Raw genomic sequence first — 18,969 nt, 5'->3', positions numbered from 1 at the left:
TCTTGATATAGTCTTTCTGTTCTGCCTTCTCATTGGTTGTAAACCCAAATACGTGACTGCCTTGTCACTGCCTGTAAGTACAGCCCTCCAGGTCTTAAAGGCGTGTGTCTCCAATGCTGACTGTATCCCTGAACACAGAGATTTACCTAGCTCTGTCTACCAAGTGCTGGGATTAAAGGCGTGTGCTGCCACCACCACCACCACCACCACCACCACCACCACCACCACCACCACCACCACCACCACCACCACCACCACCACGCTCTTGCTATGGCTCTAATAGCTCTGACCCCTGGGCAACTTTATTTAAACATACAATTAAAATCACATTTAAGTACAAATAAAATACCACCATAGACCGTGGATGTCCAGAATGCAACAGCATGATTTATTTTATAGATACAAGCCTAGACAGGGAACTCGTTCCTACACCCAATACAGTGAGGCAGGGAGGATTGCTCTTTCTTTGTGAGGCTAGCTATTTAAAGGCAAAAACCACAAGCCCTTCTGGGCAGTTGGGAGGATTGGGGGTTTGGCATGGGTGGTTTATTTTTATTTTTGAAAATCTCTGTTCTCTTTTAATTGGGTGAGGGTATGTAACCTTTGAATTTACTGGTTGGGGTTTACAATTATCATTTTGGGTGCTGTCCAGGATAAGTCCCACGCTTTGTCCTTGAGCTGCCATGGGGGCTGGTTGGCCTAGCATGTACTGACTGTGGGGGCTGGCTCAGTGGTCCACGCTCTGTCCTTGACTCATGCACATAGCTCTAAGTTGGTGAGGGGTCCCAGACAGTAAACTACTGAACTTTGAGTAGTCAGTACGTGCAGAAAGGGAGCTAGAGCAAGGACTATGTCTTTTGTTCATGGCCCTCCCAGAAACTGCTTGCTTAAGTCTTAGGAAACTGAAATTGAGATCTGATCTCTGAGAAAAGACTGAGCAGCCTGTTAATGGCATTTGCTTGGTCCTTTCCTACCCCCCTTGAGTTGTATATCATCTCCAATCTTTGGTAAAAGACTTTATCACCAGGGTAGTAGATCATATCAGAGACTAATTGGATCAGAACGTAAGAGTTTTCTCATTATCAATGGCAAAGTGAGCTTCCCCTTACTCAGTTTTTGCCATCTGCAAGTGTGTCATGGGTGCAGGGGTGGATACTGGGATTCTATCCTCAGTTTAGTGGTACCCAGACAGGAATCATTTAGTTAAGACATCAGTGATATAAGAGCCAAAAGTAACTAGCAGAAGCACAAGGGCCAAAAGCCCTGTGATGGCTGACAGAGTTCCTTATCCTGAAGGAACTCGGAAATGAGAATGGGGACCAGTTATTACTTTATCTCAGGTTCCCTATGACAAGAAATTCCCTTTTGATCTAACACTCCAGGGGGGAAAACAAGGGTGGTGTTTTCTCTTTTGTAATTATTTCCTGCTGACATTGGGACGTTGTTGTCAGGGCCCTGGAAAGTCAGAATGTTAGTCAAAGACAAGAGGGAACGTTTTATTGACCAACTGAAGAGACGGTATGTATATTGGCTGAATTGGTCCATATCAGGGTTTATGAAAGTCAAACTGGACCCTCACTCATAATGACTTGATCTCACTGTTCAAATTCTTAACTTCATCTAGACTTCTTCAAAGAGTGGACTTCCTTTATAATTCTCCAGTGGGTCTAGATCAGTAGGGAAGTTAATTCTCAATCAGTAAAGGCATATAAGGAACTAAGTTGAGAACTTTGTGTTCTATGATTTTTAAGTCAAGGCCTCACATTCTAAGTGAGCACTCTACCACCGAACTGAGCACACAGCCTGGAGACCATAATTTGGATGCTCAGTCTCTGAAAGCATGACTCATCATCTGCTGCTTTCAGGAAGTAAAAGTTGGAAAGGTTCAGAGTCACTGAGTCCTTGAGTGTGAAGGATGAAGCGTGGTCAGATGGACTGGACAAAAGCTGTCTTGGCAGAGTAACAGGCAGCACCACATGAGCTGCATGAAAGCAAGCAATCTCTTTTTCTAAAGGAAAGTTTGGTAAGACCCACCTTGGGAACCATGCACGGTGAAGGTTGTTCCAGAGTTGTAAAGGTAGGTGGTGCCTAAGGATTGGTAGGTGTGTTAACAGTGATGGAATGGCCGCTGGTTTCAGGTCTCACGTGAACACTGGGGACATCTGAACTTTCCATTAACAGGAGGCATCGGTGAATGGTCTCGTGGTTCCCAGTTCACGCTTATCTCCAGTCACCTCAAAACGCCCCCTCCCCACCATCTTTGTCCTAATCCCTAGGACCTTAAGTGCTGCATTCTTTGTCCAAAAGAAAACCCTTATGACCTGAGCACCAGGGGAAGTCCAGCAAGCGCTGGGTCACTAGGAAGTGTGTTTTGAAGAATACCCATGGGCTGAGAACAGTTCTTCCGCTGAGCTACCTTGGACCTTGGCAGAAGCTAGTTTAGATTCTGTTTCTGGACTCTGTTGTATTCTGTTGATCTACTTGGCTGCTGTATCACTGTATTGATTGCCTTGGCTCTCTATATGAGAGCTATAGCATTAGGTCTACTGGTGTGTGTGTGTGTGTGTGTGTGTGTGTGTGTGTTAGTTTGATCATTCTGTAGCCTTTGGATTTCTATAGGAATTTTAAGATCAGCATGCCAAATTTCTTTCCCCAACAAAGACCTGCTAAGAACATGGAGGACTAAGCTGATAACTCAGAACATATAGGTGCTTGGCAAGAAAGCATGACTGAGGACCTGGGTTTGACCTAACGTCAGTTGATTTTTATCAAGGTATTCTGTCAGAGCCACAGGAATGAAACTAGAGCACCTCCCTCTTCGTGCCCCATCCCCTGACCACTGCGGTCTTGCTTTCTGCCTGTGGGTTTTAACTACTCTACCCACTGTAATTGAAAGCATACAGTATTTGTCTTTTTGTGATGGCATATTTCACTTTAGAATAATGTCCTAAGGGCTGATTCTTCTTATAGCCTAAATCAGAATTTCCTCCGTTTAAAGGAAGAATATCCTACTAGGCAGCACATTTACTGATCCTTTCATTATGATTTAGATATCCTGTCCCCCAAGGGTTCACGTGCTAGAAGCCTGGCCCCCAATGAAAGGAATGGTATTGAGAGGCATTAGAACTTTGAGGAGTGCCTACTTGGGTTTCAAGAGTGGGTTAAATCTTGCTAGACTAAGGAGTTTCAGAAGAGCAGGTTGTCATTGAAGCCACACACATTATGTGTTTAGCCTGTTGGGCACAAGCTGCTCTTATTTCCTGTGCCCCCACTAAATGCTGTCATCTGCCATGCAGGCACAGCTGCCTGAACTTTGGATTTCTTAGCCTCCAAAACCATGAGCTAAAATAAACATTTCCTCTATGAAATACCAGTTTCAGATATTTTGTGTTTATTTATTACGTGTGTGTGAACACTTTGCCACCGCATGTGTGGAGTGGAGATCAGGGGACAACTTAAAAGGGCGGTGGTGGCGCACGCCTTTAATCCCAGCACTCGGGAGGCAGAGGCAGGTGGATCTCTGAGTTCATCACAGCCAGCCTGGTCTACAGAGCGAGTTCCAGGACAGCCAAGGCTACACGGAGAAACCTTGTTCTGGGGGGTGGTGGGGAGAGTTAGTGGTATTCTGTTAAGTTTGGGAGCAAGTGACTTTACCCTCTAAGTCATCATCTCATTGGCCCAAGTGTCAGGTATTTTATTAAAGCAACACAAAACCAAAATTGATCCATCGATAAATACCTGGGTTACCTCTACATTTTTGTGTAAATCATGTCACATGAATGGGGTGAATAAGTATCTAAGAACCTGCTTTCAGTTTTGCACATATACCTAGCAGAACTGCTGCATTACATCGTATTCCAATTGTTTTCTGAGGAACCGCCTTGCTGTTCTCTCAGTGGGCATATCATTTTACATTCTCAAGATGCACATGATTCCAAAATACAAATAACCCAATTTCAGTCTCGGTCTTAAGCTTTGTTTTGCTTTAACCTGGGGTCATATGTGATATTAATTACTGTATTAGTGTATTGGCATGGAACAGTACCAGTGGTGAGCACTTCAAAATGTATGTGCAAATTGCTAGCTACTACCCCTAAGCCCAGAAGAACAAGAACAGAGAGTCATTACTGAAAGAGCAAAAACAGCCACTGTGATTTGGCTACCGTCACAGAATCAGTAGCCCTCACATGAGGGGTTTGGCCTGTGCACGGAAAGCGTGGAGGGGATGAAAATAAACACCCTAACCTCACTCTCTGTGCCCTCTTGGTGATTCCCAGTAGCTCACCCAGAAAGAGAAAATTTCATCTGTAATAAATAATAGACCGTGTGCATGCACAGCCTCCACCATGAGGTCTTGTCATACTTTTAACAGTTCGTGGAATGGTGTGATGTATCTTCTCATTGTGGGCTGCATTTCCACTGGCCAGCAGTAATTTTGTATCTGTCTTATGAGGTGTAGTTCCTATTTATTTTCTGGCTGTACCTTGCCCCTATCACAGAGCATTGTAACAGTTCCCTCCAAAGTTATACACTCCCCAAAGAATTTGAACAAAAGTGCACAATAAATATTGGCTAACTGAATTAATACTGGCATCGTACTAGCAGAATACTGGAGGAATTTTGACTGGAAGTAACGATGGTAAAAGGACAAACATTTTAAGCCCATCTTAAAGTGGGTCTTTCTCAAGATGGGAAGAATGTCTTATTACTTTAAGATGAGAAACAAGATGAAATGGGTTTTTCCATTAGTTTTTCTGAAGGAGTATTGCCCGCTTTGGGATAGGAGTGCTACAAATTTCAAAGAAAAATGAAAAGACTTGAAAGTGTGTGTGTGTGTGTGTGTGTGTGTGTGTGTGTGTGTGTGTGTGTGTGTGTGTTTGAGTGGTCCTAGAGACCATGTGTGTGTGTGTGTGTGTGTGTGTGTGTGTGTGTGTGTGTGTGTGTGTTTGAGTGGTCCTAGAGACCATGTGTGTGTGTGTGTGTGTGTGTGTGTGTGTGTGTGTGTGTGTGTGTGTGTATGTTTGAGTGGTCCTAGAGACCAAACCCTTGGAGCTGGAGGTGTTGGTGAGCTACCCAATGTGAGTGCTGGGATTCAAACTCCAATCTTCATTACTGGGTGAGCAGTAGGTGCTCTGAGCTGCTATCTCCCCAGCCCCAAGAAGATGGTTTTGGATTTGATGTTAGCTGTTGGCTTTTAGAAAGAAAAGCATCAGGACTGGAGCGGGACAGGGCAGCTTTCAAAGTTCTTTCTTCAAGCTGGTATTACCGGGGGGTGGCGGGGGAGGGTGGGGAGTGGGGGGTAAGGTGATGCCCAGGGTGTCTCAGACTGTTGCTGCTGCTGCTCCTCCTCCTTCTCATCTCCTCCTCCTCTTCTCCGATTTGTTATTTTTTATGTGCATAGGTATTTTGCCTGCCTGTATATCTGTAAAGCAAGTGCACACCATGCCCTTGGAGGCAGGGAGAGGTGGTTGGATTCCCTGTAACAGGATAGACAGACAGTTGTAAACCTCCATATGGGTACTGGAAACCTGGGTCCTGGGTCCTCTACAAGAGCAGCAAGTGCTCTTAACCACTGAGCCATCTCTCCATTCTCCTCCACCCTCCTGCCTCTTGACTTTTTCTGCTCTGTCATTTAGCTTCCCTGCACACCACCCAGCCCACGGATTGCTTGAAAAGCATGTTCTCTCTCCCACTTGTTGATACTACAGTCATTGCAATTTCCTGCAATCCTCTGGTCTCAGCCTTCCAAGTGTTGAGACTGAAGGCATAGGGAGCCACGAGCTGGCTCAGGTCATGGGTCCTTTAAGGTCAGCAACCTTGTTTGTTTTGTTTGGGTTTTTGATTATAGATCCAGCATCCACCACAATGGGTCCTAGTTGACACTAAGAAGTATCAGATAAGGAGAGGGGATTACAAATGAGGGACAGGAAGGTAGGGGTTAGTAGAAAATGAAAGCACATGGGCATGGGGGCTCCGTGAGGGATCTCAGACATTGGAGGAGGAGGAGAGCCGGGTGGTCATGATCACTGCCAATCCCAACATACAGGAGTCAGGGACAAGAGAATTATGAGCCTGAGGCCAGCCTAGGTGACACAAGATTTTGATTCAAAACACATCAGAGTAGGGGGCCAGTAAGAGGGTAGGTAAGGGGACTTGCCATCAGGCTGAATGAGCTGAGCCTGAGGACCTGAGTTCAGGTCCCTGAACCCATATGGTAGAAGGCGAGAACTGAGTGTTGACTCCTGGAAGTTATCTTCTGACCTCCCCATGCACACCTTAGCATGCACGTGTGCATGTGTACACACACACACACACACACACACACACACACACACACCCCACATATATACACACCACACACATACATACCACACCACACACATACATAAACATACGCACACCCCCCACACACAAATGTGAAAAAAATTAAAAATCAGAGTAAGAGGCTGAAGGGATGGTTCAGTAGTTAAGAGCAATTTGTTGCTCTTCCAGAGGACCTGGGTTCCGTTTCCAGTACCCACATGGTGGCTCACAGCCAACCATAATTCCAGTTCCAGGGAATCCATCTGTCTCCCTCCCTGACTTCCAAGAGTACCAGGTGAACATGTGGTACACGTTCATACATGCAAGGCAAAACACTCATACACATAAAATAAAAAATTTTCAATTGTATTTGTTTAAGCCAAGTGGGACCTAGTTAACAGTCTTTCAAAAAGATACCAGATCATTTTTAAAATGTTTATTTATTTTAGGTGTACATTTGTCTGAGGGTGTCAGGTCCCCTGGAACTGGATCACAGACAGTTGTGAGCTGCCATGTGGGTGCTGGGAATTGAATCTTGGTCCTCTGCAAGAGCAGCCAGTGCTCTTAACCACTGAGCCGTTTCTCCAGCCCTGATACCAAATCATTTTTACTACACTTCCAGAAACTGCTTCTACGAAACCTGTTGGCACACACCTATAATTCCAGCATTTGGGAGGTAGAAACAGGAATAGGATTGCAAGGTCATCCTCTGAGTCCTGAGGTCAGCTGGGATTCATGAGATTCTGTCTCAATCAATCAATCAATAGCTCCCCCACCCTCCAACAACCCCAAAAATGCCCATGTTCACTTAACCTCTGGAGAGGCCAGTGTTGCATAATTCAGTCTGTTCTGTGTGAAGCTCAGATTATAAGAAAGTGTGAGCCCAGAAGCCAACCCAGGCTTTCTGCCACAGATAACAAAGCCACCATTAACCAACACAACCTCTAGTGTAAATTTGTGTCATTTCTGTGATACACACAGTGAAGTCTCATTTCTGTGGCCTACACCCCATCGCCTGATGCTCACAAAAGGCCTCACAAGGACCAGGGGGTAGGCTCTAATACCATTTTCACGTTACAAATAAGGAAACAGGCTTAGCTGAAGCCATTTAGGCGTTGTCACACAAAAGGGGAAGAGGAAGGACTCCCAGCTAGGCCTGTGTGACTTGGAACCCACTTTCTTCCTCTTCCTCTTCTCCTTCTCCTCCTCTTTTCTTTCTAAAATTATTTTGTGTATTTGGATGTTTCGCCTGCACACCACATGTGCACAGTGCTCCCCAGAGGCCAGAAGAGGGTGTCAGATTCCCTGGCACTGGAGTTACCGATGGCTGAGGGCCACCCTGTGGGTGCTGAGGATGGAACCCAGGTCCTCTGAAAGAGTAGCCAGTGCTGTTAACTGCTGAGTCATAGCTCCAGCCCTTTTTTTTTAAAAAAAAATGTTTTACTTTGCAGCCATGCTGGGGTTTGAACATTCCAAGTAAGTGCTCTACCACTGAGCCACATCATCCCCAGCAAAACCTACCTTTTTAATCGCATCCCTCAAATAGATACTGTAGATTGCTCCCCTCCACCCACACCATCGGCCTTTGGCATTCAACATCCCAGGATGGGTCAGTAGCAACCTCCTCACGCACTGGGACCCTGCCACCTGAGGTAGGCTGGGTGACAGGAGCTGGCATCACTGTAAATACATGCCACAGAGAAAGAGAAGCCTCTCCTTCAGCTTTGGCTAGGTCCAAGGTGTCTTCTTTCCCGGAGCTTCTCCATCCCAGTTCAGACCCTACTGGAAGCTGTTTCCTCATCTGATTCCCCACTTCCTTTTCCTGTGTCCCCTTAGAAGGACTGCATGGTGTCACCTACCTAAGAAACCGCTTGCTTTTACAATCCTTTGCTTAGGGGCTGTCTTAGGAAGAGTCTGACCTAGGCCACTCCATTCATAAAAGTTGAAAGCTACTAAGTACCTAATAAGAGCTACAGTTTTGTTTTCTGTTTATATACTTTAGGTTTTGGTGTATTAGCTACTTTTGTGTCTCTATGACCAAAATACCTCACAGAAACAATTTAGGAAAGATCTATCTTGACCCGGGGTTTCAAAGGGTTCAGTATATGGTGGCTGAGTCCCGTGCCTTGGAGCGGAGCATCAGAGTGGAAGAGGGTGGCTATTCATGTCACAGCAAAGGGCAAGCAGATAGAGGGATCCAGGAAGTGGCCAGGGATAACATGCCTCAAGAACCTACTTCTAGTGACTACCTCCAGCTAAACCCAATTTCCCAAAACCGCCAGAACCTCCAGATTCAAACCATAACACTTAGCGGTTGGGCTTCACCAACCAGCGTTGATCTCTTCCATATTTCATTGTGGTGACATGATTTTATTTTCAAATTTCTTCCCATTGTAAAATTTGTTTTACTTTATAATCGCACAGTGTTTGTAGCCTGAAATATATATAAAAAAGGAATGTATTTAAGATATGTAATTTTAGCGTGCAAAGGTTGGAAATGAAACTGCTTACATTTGAGTAACAGGCTTTGCCAACATCAGAGGTCTGGCTGGGAATCAGAGAACAACACTTAACATGCAGTGAGAGGGTCCTTGGAAGACTTCTGTCTTCAGAGCTCATGACGAATCAAAATGATTTAAAAGAGATGGGACGAAAATGCTTCAGGGATCAAAGTGAGTCGGATATGGATACCCTGGACGTGTGGACATTGTGAGCTACAAGACAGGCTTAAAAAGCCCATTGTGGGACGAGGGGAGAAAAAAGGGGACCGTAGCACTAGCTAATGTATTCATGAAATAATTTGGAAACTGATTACGTGTGATGAATCCTAATTATAGCTATTTACTGGGGTGAATATTTAGGAAAATCAGAGTCTTGAAAAAAGACAAGCTTTTGCTTTAATTATTTAGGAAGAAAAATAAGTTCCCCTCAATCTTGTGTTCTGTAATTATTTTTTTTTAATCAGTTTAATATGCTTTATATTTAGGACCACAGCATATGTGTCTTTTTGGTTTCTTCCTTCAAATTTTCCAGTCTCCCACCTCACTAGGAAAAATGTAAATTACTACTCTCACATGAATTCTCTGGTTTCATCTGAACTTTCACCTCCCAGCTGTGGTATGAAATATAATCACTAAGATGCTATTCTATCCAAAAAGACACTTTCCTTATCTTCTTAGTCCAGATAGCCTTGCAGGAGAAGAAACAGACAACCTAGCACTTTCTTTCATTGAAAAGGAGTCAATCTGGAAAGATAATGAAATGCTAGTAGTTTCAGAGAAAGGGAAAACAAACGAATCCTCTGCTGTGTGTTTCATTGTTTTTTTTTAAATTAATTTATTTTTATTTCATGTGAGCTCATTTACCTGCCTGTATATCTGTGAGGGTGTCAGATCACCTGAAACTGGAGTTACAGGCAGTTGTGAGCTGCCACATGGATGCTGGGGGTTGAACCCAGGACCTCTGGAAAAACAGCCAATGCTCTTAACCCCTGAGTCATCTCTCCAGGCCCTGCTCTGGGTTTTAAAGTTTCTATAATGATTATTTGCTTTGTTAATAAAGACATAGAAATTTTAAGTTACTTTTAGTGACTTTAGCAGGTAAAAAGTTTGAAATATCTAAAGGATGGTAAAAAAGAAATCAGAAAATAATCCTTGTATATCCAAACTGAAAAATTATGTATTTCTTATATTTTATCCTCTTCCTCAACTATCTCTGGGTAGGAATTTTCCAAGAAAGTTATGAAAGCCTGGTGTGGTAGTGCATGTTAGCAATCCCAGCATTCAGGAAGCTAAGGCTGGAGGATCATGATTTCAAGATCAATCTGAGATACATAGGAAGACCCTGTCTCAAAAAAACAAACAGGAGAAGTTTAACCAAATGCTTAACAGTGTGTGTGTGTGTGTGTGTGTGTGTGTGTGTGTGTGTGTGCGCAATTGAGTGCTTGAGCACGCTTGATCTGGAAGACAACTTGTGGGAGCTGGTTTTCTCCTTCCACAACGTGGGTCCCAGAGGTTGAGTTCAGGTCGACAGGCTTGGTAGCAAGTGCCTTTACCCATTGAGCCATCTTCTAGTCCCATAGCATAGTTTTACAATACCCTGCTTGTTAACAAACGTTTCACTTCTTATCCAGCTCTGTAATGTATAAGTAGATTACAAACTGAGAATTTTACTTAATGAGAGGTCCAAGCTTATGTTTTCAATCTGTAATATTCATATGAAAGATGAGATCATGGTAGCTACATCAATTTACAAATGACAAGACATTAACATAATTATTTTTTAGGTTTTTTGTTTGTTTGTTTGTTTGTTTTGTTTTGTTGTTGTTGTTGTTTTTCAAGACAGAGTTTCTCTGTATAGTTTTGGTGCCTGTCCTGGATCTCACTCTATAGACCAGGCTGGCCTCAAGCTCACAGAGATCCGCCTGCCTCTGCCTCCCAAGTGCTGGGATTAAAGGTGTGTGCCATCACAGCCTGACTTTTTTTAGGTGTTTTAAATAATTTTAAGGATTATAAAGGGAAAGGGGAAATGAGATGTGTCTCTACCTCCCTGATTAATCAGGGTTCTCTAGAGTAACAACTTATAGAATGAATAGATGGGATTTATTAGAAAGATTTACACACTGTGGTCCAGCTAATCCAACAATGGCTGGCTATGGACAGAAAATTCAGGAATCTACTAGTTGCCCAGTCCTTGAGGCTGGATGTCTCAGCTGGTCTTCAGTAGACACTGGAAACCCAAAGAAGTAGGCTCTAATATCAGTGAAGGAATGAATGTGCCAGCAAAGAGCCAAAGCTTCCTTCTTCCATGTCCTTATATAGGCTTCCAGCAGAAGGTATGGCTCCAATTAAAAGTGTGTCTTCCTGCCTCAAGATCTGGATTAAAGGCATCTGTCTTCCTACCTCAAAGATCTGATTAGAAATGGATCTACCTACTTCAAATTAAGCAAAAATTCCTCACAGGTGTGCTCTCCATTTTTGGATTTTAATTAATTCCAGACGTAGTCAAGTTGACAACCAAGAACAGCCATCACACCACCGTGGAGTTTGTAATACAGGAAAATAAATCAAATTGCATCCAAATCTAAGTTTAAACAAATGTCTACCTATCTGATTGTTTTGCACCTCACTAGAGTTTCGGTTGCCTTTGCTTTCTTTGTCTTTCGAGACTGTCTAATGAAGCCTGTTAGTTACTCCATGGTGAGTTGCATGGGGAGGCCTATGGTGTTAAACACAAGTTTCATTCTTCTTGGACACAGGTCTCCAAAAAAGACTCCCTTTGGCAAGGTAGCAGACAGACATTTAGTCCTCATCCAGATGCCCATCTGTCCCCTACCCGTATTATGACTTTTCTGTTGCCATGATAAAACACCATGTCCAAGGCAACTTACAGAAGCTAAGTGTTTATTTGGCTTACAGTTCCAGAGGGCTAAGAGTCCATCATGACGGGGAAGCTGGCAGCAAGCAGCATGCACGGCAGCTGGAGCAGAAGCTGAGAGCTTCACATCTTGAACCGAAAGCACCAAGCTGAGAGAGCCAACCGGCAGCAGGCCAGGCTTTGACATACTTCATCCGGCAAGGCCGCGCCTCCTCAACCTACCCAAACAGCGCCAACCACATGGGGACTAAGTATCCACTGTCGGACCACGAGGGCCATTTGTCATTCACGTCACCACACCATCTTGTCTGTGTATGGACAAAAAGGAGCAGCAGCCCGGATGCCTGGGTTATGCTTGGAAGGGAGCTGAACTGGAGTCCCTTGCTGCTCTACGAATCCTTGACAGCTAAGACGTAGCTGATCTGCTAAGGCTTGTGGATTCGGGGCTTGTTGCTGAAGAGTGGTCCGCACTGTTGTAACCAAGGAGGTAACACAGTCACATCATTTTCATTGACCCGAAGACAGAAATTCGCATCGAGACATGGTAGGCTTACGTAAGATTAACTTTTAAAAGTTGTCGAAAGCTGGTTGGGGTGGTGCACGCCAGTAGGATTTGCTGAAGGAGGCAGAAGCAGGAGGATCACAAGTTCGAGGCCAGCCTGGGCTACATATTTTGTAGCCGGGTATATGGTGCATGCCTTTAATCTCAGCACTGATGAGGCAGAGGCAGGTGGATCTCTGTGGGTCTGAGACAAGCTTGGTCTACAGAGTGAGTTCTAGGACAGCCAGAGCTACATAGTGAGACTCTATCTTGAAAAAACCAACCAACCAACCAAACAAACAAACAAAACACCTAAACAACAAAAAAGAAAAAAAAGTTGTCAGAAATTGATGTGTCAAGCTGGTCATGATGCCACACACTTTTGATCTCAGTACTTGGGAGGTAGAGGCAGGCAGACCTCTATTAGTTCAAGGTCTACATGGTGAGCTGATGCTAAATAGTGGGACCTTGTCTCCAAACAAACAAAAGAAATACTAATGTGTCTTTTTTGTGTGTGTGCGTTGGCTCCATCACAAACAACAGAAATGTCCTGACAGACCCCCTAGCCTCACAGAGGTGCTTACTCCCCAAGAAGTCTTCTTCTTCCTCCTCCTCCTCCTCCTCCTCCTTCTCCTCCTCTTCTCTTCTTCTTGTTTTTAGAGACAGGGTTTCTCTGTGTAGCTTTGGCACCTGTCCTGGAATTCACTCTGTAGACCAGGCTGGCCTTGAACTCACGGAGATCCACCTGCCTCTGCCTCCTGAGTGCTAGGATTAAAGGCGTGTGCTACCAGCGCCTGGCCAATTTGTCCTTCTTTATGATTCTCTGAAACATCGGAGCATGTAGTCTACAGGGCTATTTGGGGGGAAACTTCACCTCTCCATAGCTAAGCCTGGCCCTAGAGCCTTTGAGGTAGAGTTGGTCCTTAGGAGTGGGTTGCCAGAGCCAGCCGGCAAACACCTTTAATCCCAGCACTCGAGAGGCAGAGGCAGGCTCTGTGAGTTCGAGGCCAGCCTGGGTGTTAGGACAGCCAGGACTGTTACATAGAGAAATCTTGTCTTAATTACTGACTGTATTTTAAATCATTTTTGGAAGCTTCAAAATAAAACACAGCATCTGTATTCCTTTTTACACCAAATAAATCAGAATCATTGGCTGGAAGTGGGGATGGGGTACAGATTTTTTTTTTTGGTTTTTCGAGACAGGGTTTCTCTGTGTAGCTTTGCGCCTTTCCTGGAACTCACTTGGTAGCCCAGGCTGGCCTCGAACTCACAGAGATCTGCCTGGCTCTGCCTCCCGAGTGCTGGGATTAAAGGCGTGCGCCACCACCGCCCGGCCAGATTTTTGTTTTTTAAGCATCAGGTGTTTTTATTGTCTAAGTGGGGTTGAAAAACACTGTCAAAAGCAATCAAATGCAATTTAATTTTATGTAATTTAAGACAGAGGCATGATGTTGGTGCATGCATCTAACTTCAACATTTGGTAGGCAGAAGCTGAGGAAAGAGGATTGTGAGTTCAAGGTTAGCCTATACCATACAAGAAGACCTTGCCTCCAAATGAAGTGGGAGGTGGGGGCGGGGCCAGGGGGGACTTTATAATGTAAAAAGTCTTGAAAAGTATCCAGTGTCACCAGCTATTCATCCACTTGAATTGCTACAAAAGTCTCATTCACATATAGCAGACACAGAAACTCGATCAGTCCTTATGGAACACTTCTCAGGAACTGAGACAGACCCGTGTCCCTCCTGACACAGAGCTAGAGATAAACACCTTGATGCTGGAATGTCAAGAACAGACACACCGCCTCCTTCTCCCTTTGTGTGATGGTGACCGTTTTCTGATGTTACCCGCTGAATTCTGTCTCCTTCAGAACTCACAGGTTACCTCCTAACCCCCAGTGCCCCAGGATGCACTCATGTTTAGGGACAGGCTCTTTTGCAGAGATGAGTTAAAATGAGATTATTAAGACAGATCCTAATCCTATGTGAGTGACGTTCTTGGAAAAGGAGAAAATGCAAACAGATGTATTCAGAAGGAAGGCGATATGAAGGCACAGAGAAGAGGGAGAGGAGCCTGTTACAGATCTGCCTTCAGCCCCATAAATCAACCAATACTACCAGCACCTCCATCCTGGCCTTTAACCTCCCCAACTGGGAGAAACCTGATTGTTGTTGAAGCTCCTCAGCCTATGGTGCTTTTAAAATGATGGCCCTGACACCTGGGGAGAGCTCAGTGTGAGGTGGGCGTTTGGTGAAAGAAATAGACGCTCTGTCTCACTTTATCAAGAAATTCAGATGGAAAGTGGATATAAGACCCTTGAAGCTGCTGGGGGGAGGGACTAGGAGGGGAGGCTGTGGCTGGGATGGAAAATAAATAGATGGGGAGAAAAAAAAAAAAGATTGCTGAAGCTTTCTTTTTGTTTTGTTTTGTTTGTTTACTATTTGACAGTAAGGCGATTTCCAATATGAGAGGAGGCTGTGTATGTCCAGGAGAGGTGAGCTGCAGTGTTAGCTGGCTTTGTGACCATCTTCCAAAGGAACCTCCCTTGCTTGCGGGCAGCCTCTGATGCTCACACAAACCTACCTTTTCTCCCCAGGACTGCCCATTCCCCTTCTTGTGGTTGCTTGGGCCAACTTTTTTTTTTTTTTTTTTTTTTTTCTTCAGTGCTAGGGGCCACACTTAGGGTTTCATTCCTGCTAAGCAAGCATCCTATCACTGAACTACATTCCTAGACTATAAAGGCCAACCAACACAGACTACCCTCTTCATAAAAATCAACTCAAAACAGATTGCAGGTACAAAGGTAAAACATAAATCCATAAAATCCCTAGGTTTTATGAAAATGAAATAGGGGGAACTCTAGATATGTTTGTTTGTTTGTTTTCTAATGATCTTTGAAGAAAAGATGTACTGGAATGTACAGGTTCTCTCCTTAGGATTTGGAATTGGGGAACATACTATTTAGCATGGCCCTCTGTTTATTGTTGCTAAATAGTATGTGTCCCGATTCCAAAATCTATTTTATTTCCTAAGAATTTTATGGTTCAGTCCCCTAGACTGTGCGAGTCACTTTTTTTTTTCTTTTGCTGTTGTGACAAATACCGGAATCAATGTGAAAGAAGAAAGATTGACTTTGGTTTAGTCCATGCTCAGCTGGCTCCGTTGTCTTTGGGTCTGTGGTAAGGCCTCAAATCATGAGCGTATTATGGTGTAAGGAGTAGAGAGAATGTAGCAGAGGAGGCTGTTTACTTCATGACAGCTGGGAAGCCAGGGAGAGACAGCAGGGAGACATGTCCTTGGAAGACAGGTCCTAGTGACTGACTGGACTCCTTCTGCTAGCCCATTCAGCTTTGAATTCATCAATGGATTAATCCATCAATGAATTTAATGCTTTCCCGATCCAGTTGCCTCTCAATAGCACCACCAAGTGGGGAACCAAGCTTTTTAGGGGGAAAAGGAAATTTCATAACCAAGCCATAACACTGGGCTGTGCTCTAGAGGGTTTTTGTTTTGTTTATCGTGCACATGAAGGTCAGAAGTCAACAATTCGTGCATTCTATTGCACTGCACCTTGTTTTGTGAGACAGTCTCTCATTGAGTCCAGAGCTGTCTAATTTGGCTAGACGTGCTAGCCCGGGGGCTAGTCTGTATCTACTGTGCCCTCCCCAAGTGCTAGAGTTACAGATTTGAGGGTTATGAATCTGAACTCAGGTCCTCAGGCTGGCTCAGTAAGTACTTTACTGACAGAGCTATCATCCAAGCCATCTAGAAGAGCCTTTTATTTGTTTGTAGTGTTTGTTTTTTGAGACAGGGTTTCTCTGTGTATCCCTGGCGGTCCTGGAACTTGTTTTGTAGACCAGGCTGGTCACCAACTCAATGATCTACTTGTCTCTGCCTCCCGAGCACTGGCATTAAAGGTGTGTGCCACCGTGCCAGGCTTGTAGAGGAGTCTTAAAAGGGATGAAGAGAGGTGAGATTAGAGTGAGCATGCAGAGACCTCTGGACCATGAATTGAACTAGCTCATATGGATGTTCATCTCTCACATCTACAGGACTGTCAACCGAAGTAAACCAAGAGCAAGGGAACGAGGGTCAGCATCCTTCCCAAGGGGAGACATACATGCCTTCCTTTCTCTTGTCCTGGCAGATCCTCAAGACCGTCCAGCTTGAGAGGCCTTAGAGCACATGAGCATCAGCAGGGCTAATGTTTTCCGAGATGTTAGGATAAACCAGGCCTCTTGCACAAGCCATCAATCATTCAAGACAGAATAGATACATCAGTTGTATCATTATCGTAATTTTACACAAGAGTGAAAACAAAAAAAGAAAAGAAGTCTGACTTGATCCCAGAGTGTGGTAAATTTAATGACAAAAATGGATATAACTAGACCTTCATTCTTGCAATGAAACTATGCAGCTGTTCTCACTAAGAGGTAAAATCTGGGCTGGCCTATGACTAGGAATGATGGCCAGTAGAATATGGCATAAATGACATTCAAGAGACTCTGAACCCTGCTTCTTGCTTTTTGTTTGTTTGTCTGTTGTGGGTTTTTTGTTTTGTTTTGTTTTTTCAAGACAGGGTTTCTCTGTGTAGCCCTGGCTGTCCTAGAACTCATTCTATAGACCAGGCTGGCTTTGAATTCACAGAGCTCTGTCTGCTTCTTCCTCCCAAGAACTGGAATTAAAGGCATGCACCACCACTGCACAGCTTCTTCTTGCTTATTTGGGCTTCTATGGCTGCATGGGAATGAGTCTAAGCTATGCTATTAGAAGAGGAGATACATGGCTAGTTATACCTGTGACCACTGATAGTGTGACTGAGGCCATTCTAGATGTACCTCTAAGTCATATGAATGCAGTTTTCTTAAGCAGTCCCTCAGACAACCTACCTGCTAAATACAGAGACAGGAGCAAGTCCAATAGAGATCACCCTAACCCAGTCCAGGTAAGCAGAACCACTCAGCTCTCCCACAGTCTATTGAGTTAAAGAACTTCTTGCTATTCTCTGTGCATGCTAGAATCATACTCAGGGTCTTGCGTATTCTAGACAAGCCCTCCACACCTAAGCTGTCTCCCATACCCCATTCCTGGTCTTTTCAGCAGCTTGATTTGGTGAGTTTGTTATGCAACAACAGTTGGATATAGTTAGCAAGTAGCAGAGGATTTGGGGACTTGTACAGTAACCATTTTGACTTTAATGACCTGTGAGTACTGCACTTGAATAATGCAACTGCTACTTTCTTAGGACCTGTGTATACAATGTTAGGCTGTAGGACTGGTCAGGATGTATCCAAATCCTAGTTTATTTACCTTGGGCATGTTAACTTCTCCAAACATCAGCTCCTCATATACTGACTGCAAAAAGCACCATCTACTTCATAGACATCCGGATCTTACAGTGAGATAAAACTGCAAACCAAAAACATGCAGAATTTATTAAGCTGTGAGATTTCATGGGAAATTCAAGCCTTTAACTTTCTGAAAGTTCTTGGTAACAAGAAGAGTTGACCCCCAATGTTGACCTCCATGTCACTGAGAGTTTTAGGAATGGATTTTTCTACTTAGAAAGAGTGACTTTTTGTATCTTGTATTTTTCAGATGTTTCTACAAGAATACAGTAACTGTTCTGTTAATCATGAACATTTAGAGCAATATTTCTTTTATTATTATTCTTTTATGTATATGAGTGTTTTGCATGCATGTATTTGCACCATGTATATGCCTGGTGCCTGTGGAGGCCAGAAGAAGGTATCAAATTCCCCTGGATCTGGAATCACAGATAGTCTTGAGCTACCATATGGGTGTAGTCTCCAGTCCCAACCAGGCCCCACAGCCACTCAGACCCAAGTAAACACATAGAAACTTATATTACTTATAAACTGTATGGCCATGGCAAGCTTCTTGCTATCTAGTTCTTATATCTTTTTTAAAAAATATCTATTCATTATGCATACAGTGTCCTGCCTGCATCTCTGCATACCAGAAGAGGGCACCAGATTTCATTAGAGATGGTTGTAAACCATCATGTGGTTGCTGGGAACTGAACTCAGGACCTTTGGAAAAACAGCCAGTGCCCATAACCTCTGAGCCATCTCTCCAGCCCTACTTCTTATATCTTAAATTAACCCATTTCTATTAATCTATAAGTTGCCACATGGCTTGTGGCTTACCAGTACTTTACATCTTGCTTCCTCTGTATCTGGCTGGCGACTCCTGACCCAGCCTTCCATTTTCCAGAATTCTCTTCTCTGCTTGTCCTGCCTATACTATACTTCCTTTCTGGCTACTGGCCAATCAGCATTTTATTTTTCAACCAAATCAGAGCACCACATTCACAGCATACAAAGCCATATCCACAGCATATGGGTGCTGAGAATTGAGCTCAGGTCCTCTGGAAGAGCATAAGTGCTCTTAACCACCGAGTTATCTCTCTAGGCCCTCGGTCAATATTTATTAACATAAAGTCTTGGTTCAATTATACAAAGGTTACTACAGCTGCATGTCAAAAGCAAATTTACAGCCTCATCTGAGATCCACTAAATTTGCATTTCGTACCAGGAGTGGGGTGGGTCTGACCACCTATTTTTATATAAAGTGCTCTAGTCCTATTCATGCACACTAAAATTTAAGAACTTGGCATCCTCTGCTAAGACTTTGAAACAATCACTGTATTTCCTAGCTCATATAGTGCTTCCTAATTGTATTATTTTCCTAAGGTTATCTGTGCCTTAAGCTTTTAAAATGTTTCTTT

This window comes from Peromyscus leucopus, chromosome 20 (genome assembly GCF_004664715.2).
Source record: "Peromyscus leucopus breed LL Stock chromosome 20, UCI_PerLeu_2.1, whole genome shotgun sequence".
NCBI classification, from domain to species: Eukaryota; Metazoa; Chordata; class Mammalia; order Rodentia; family Cricetidae; genus Peromyscus; species Peromyscus leucopus.
The sequence above is the reverse complement of the archived record's forward strand: the minus strand, read 5'-3'. Positions refer to the sequence as shown.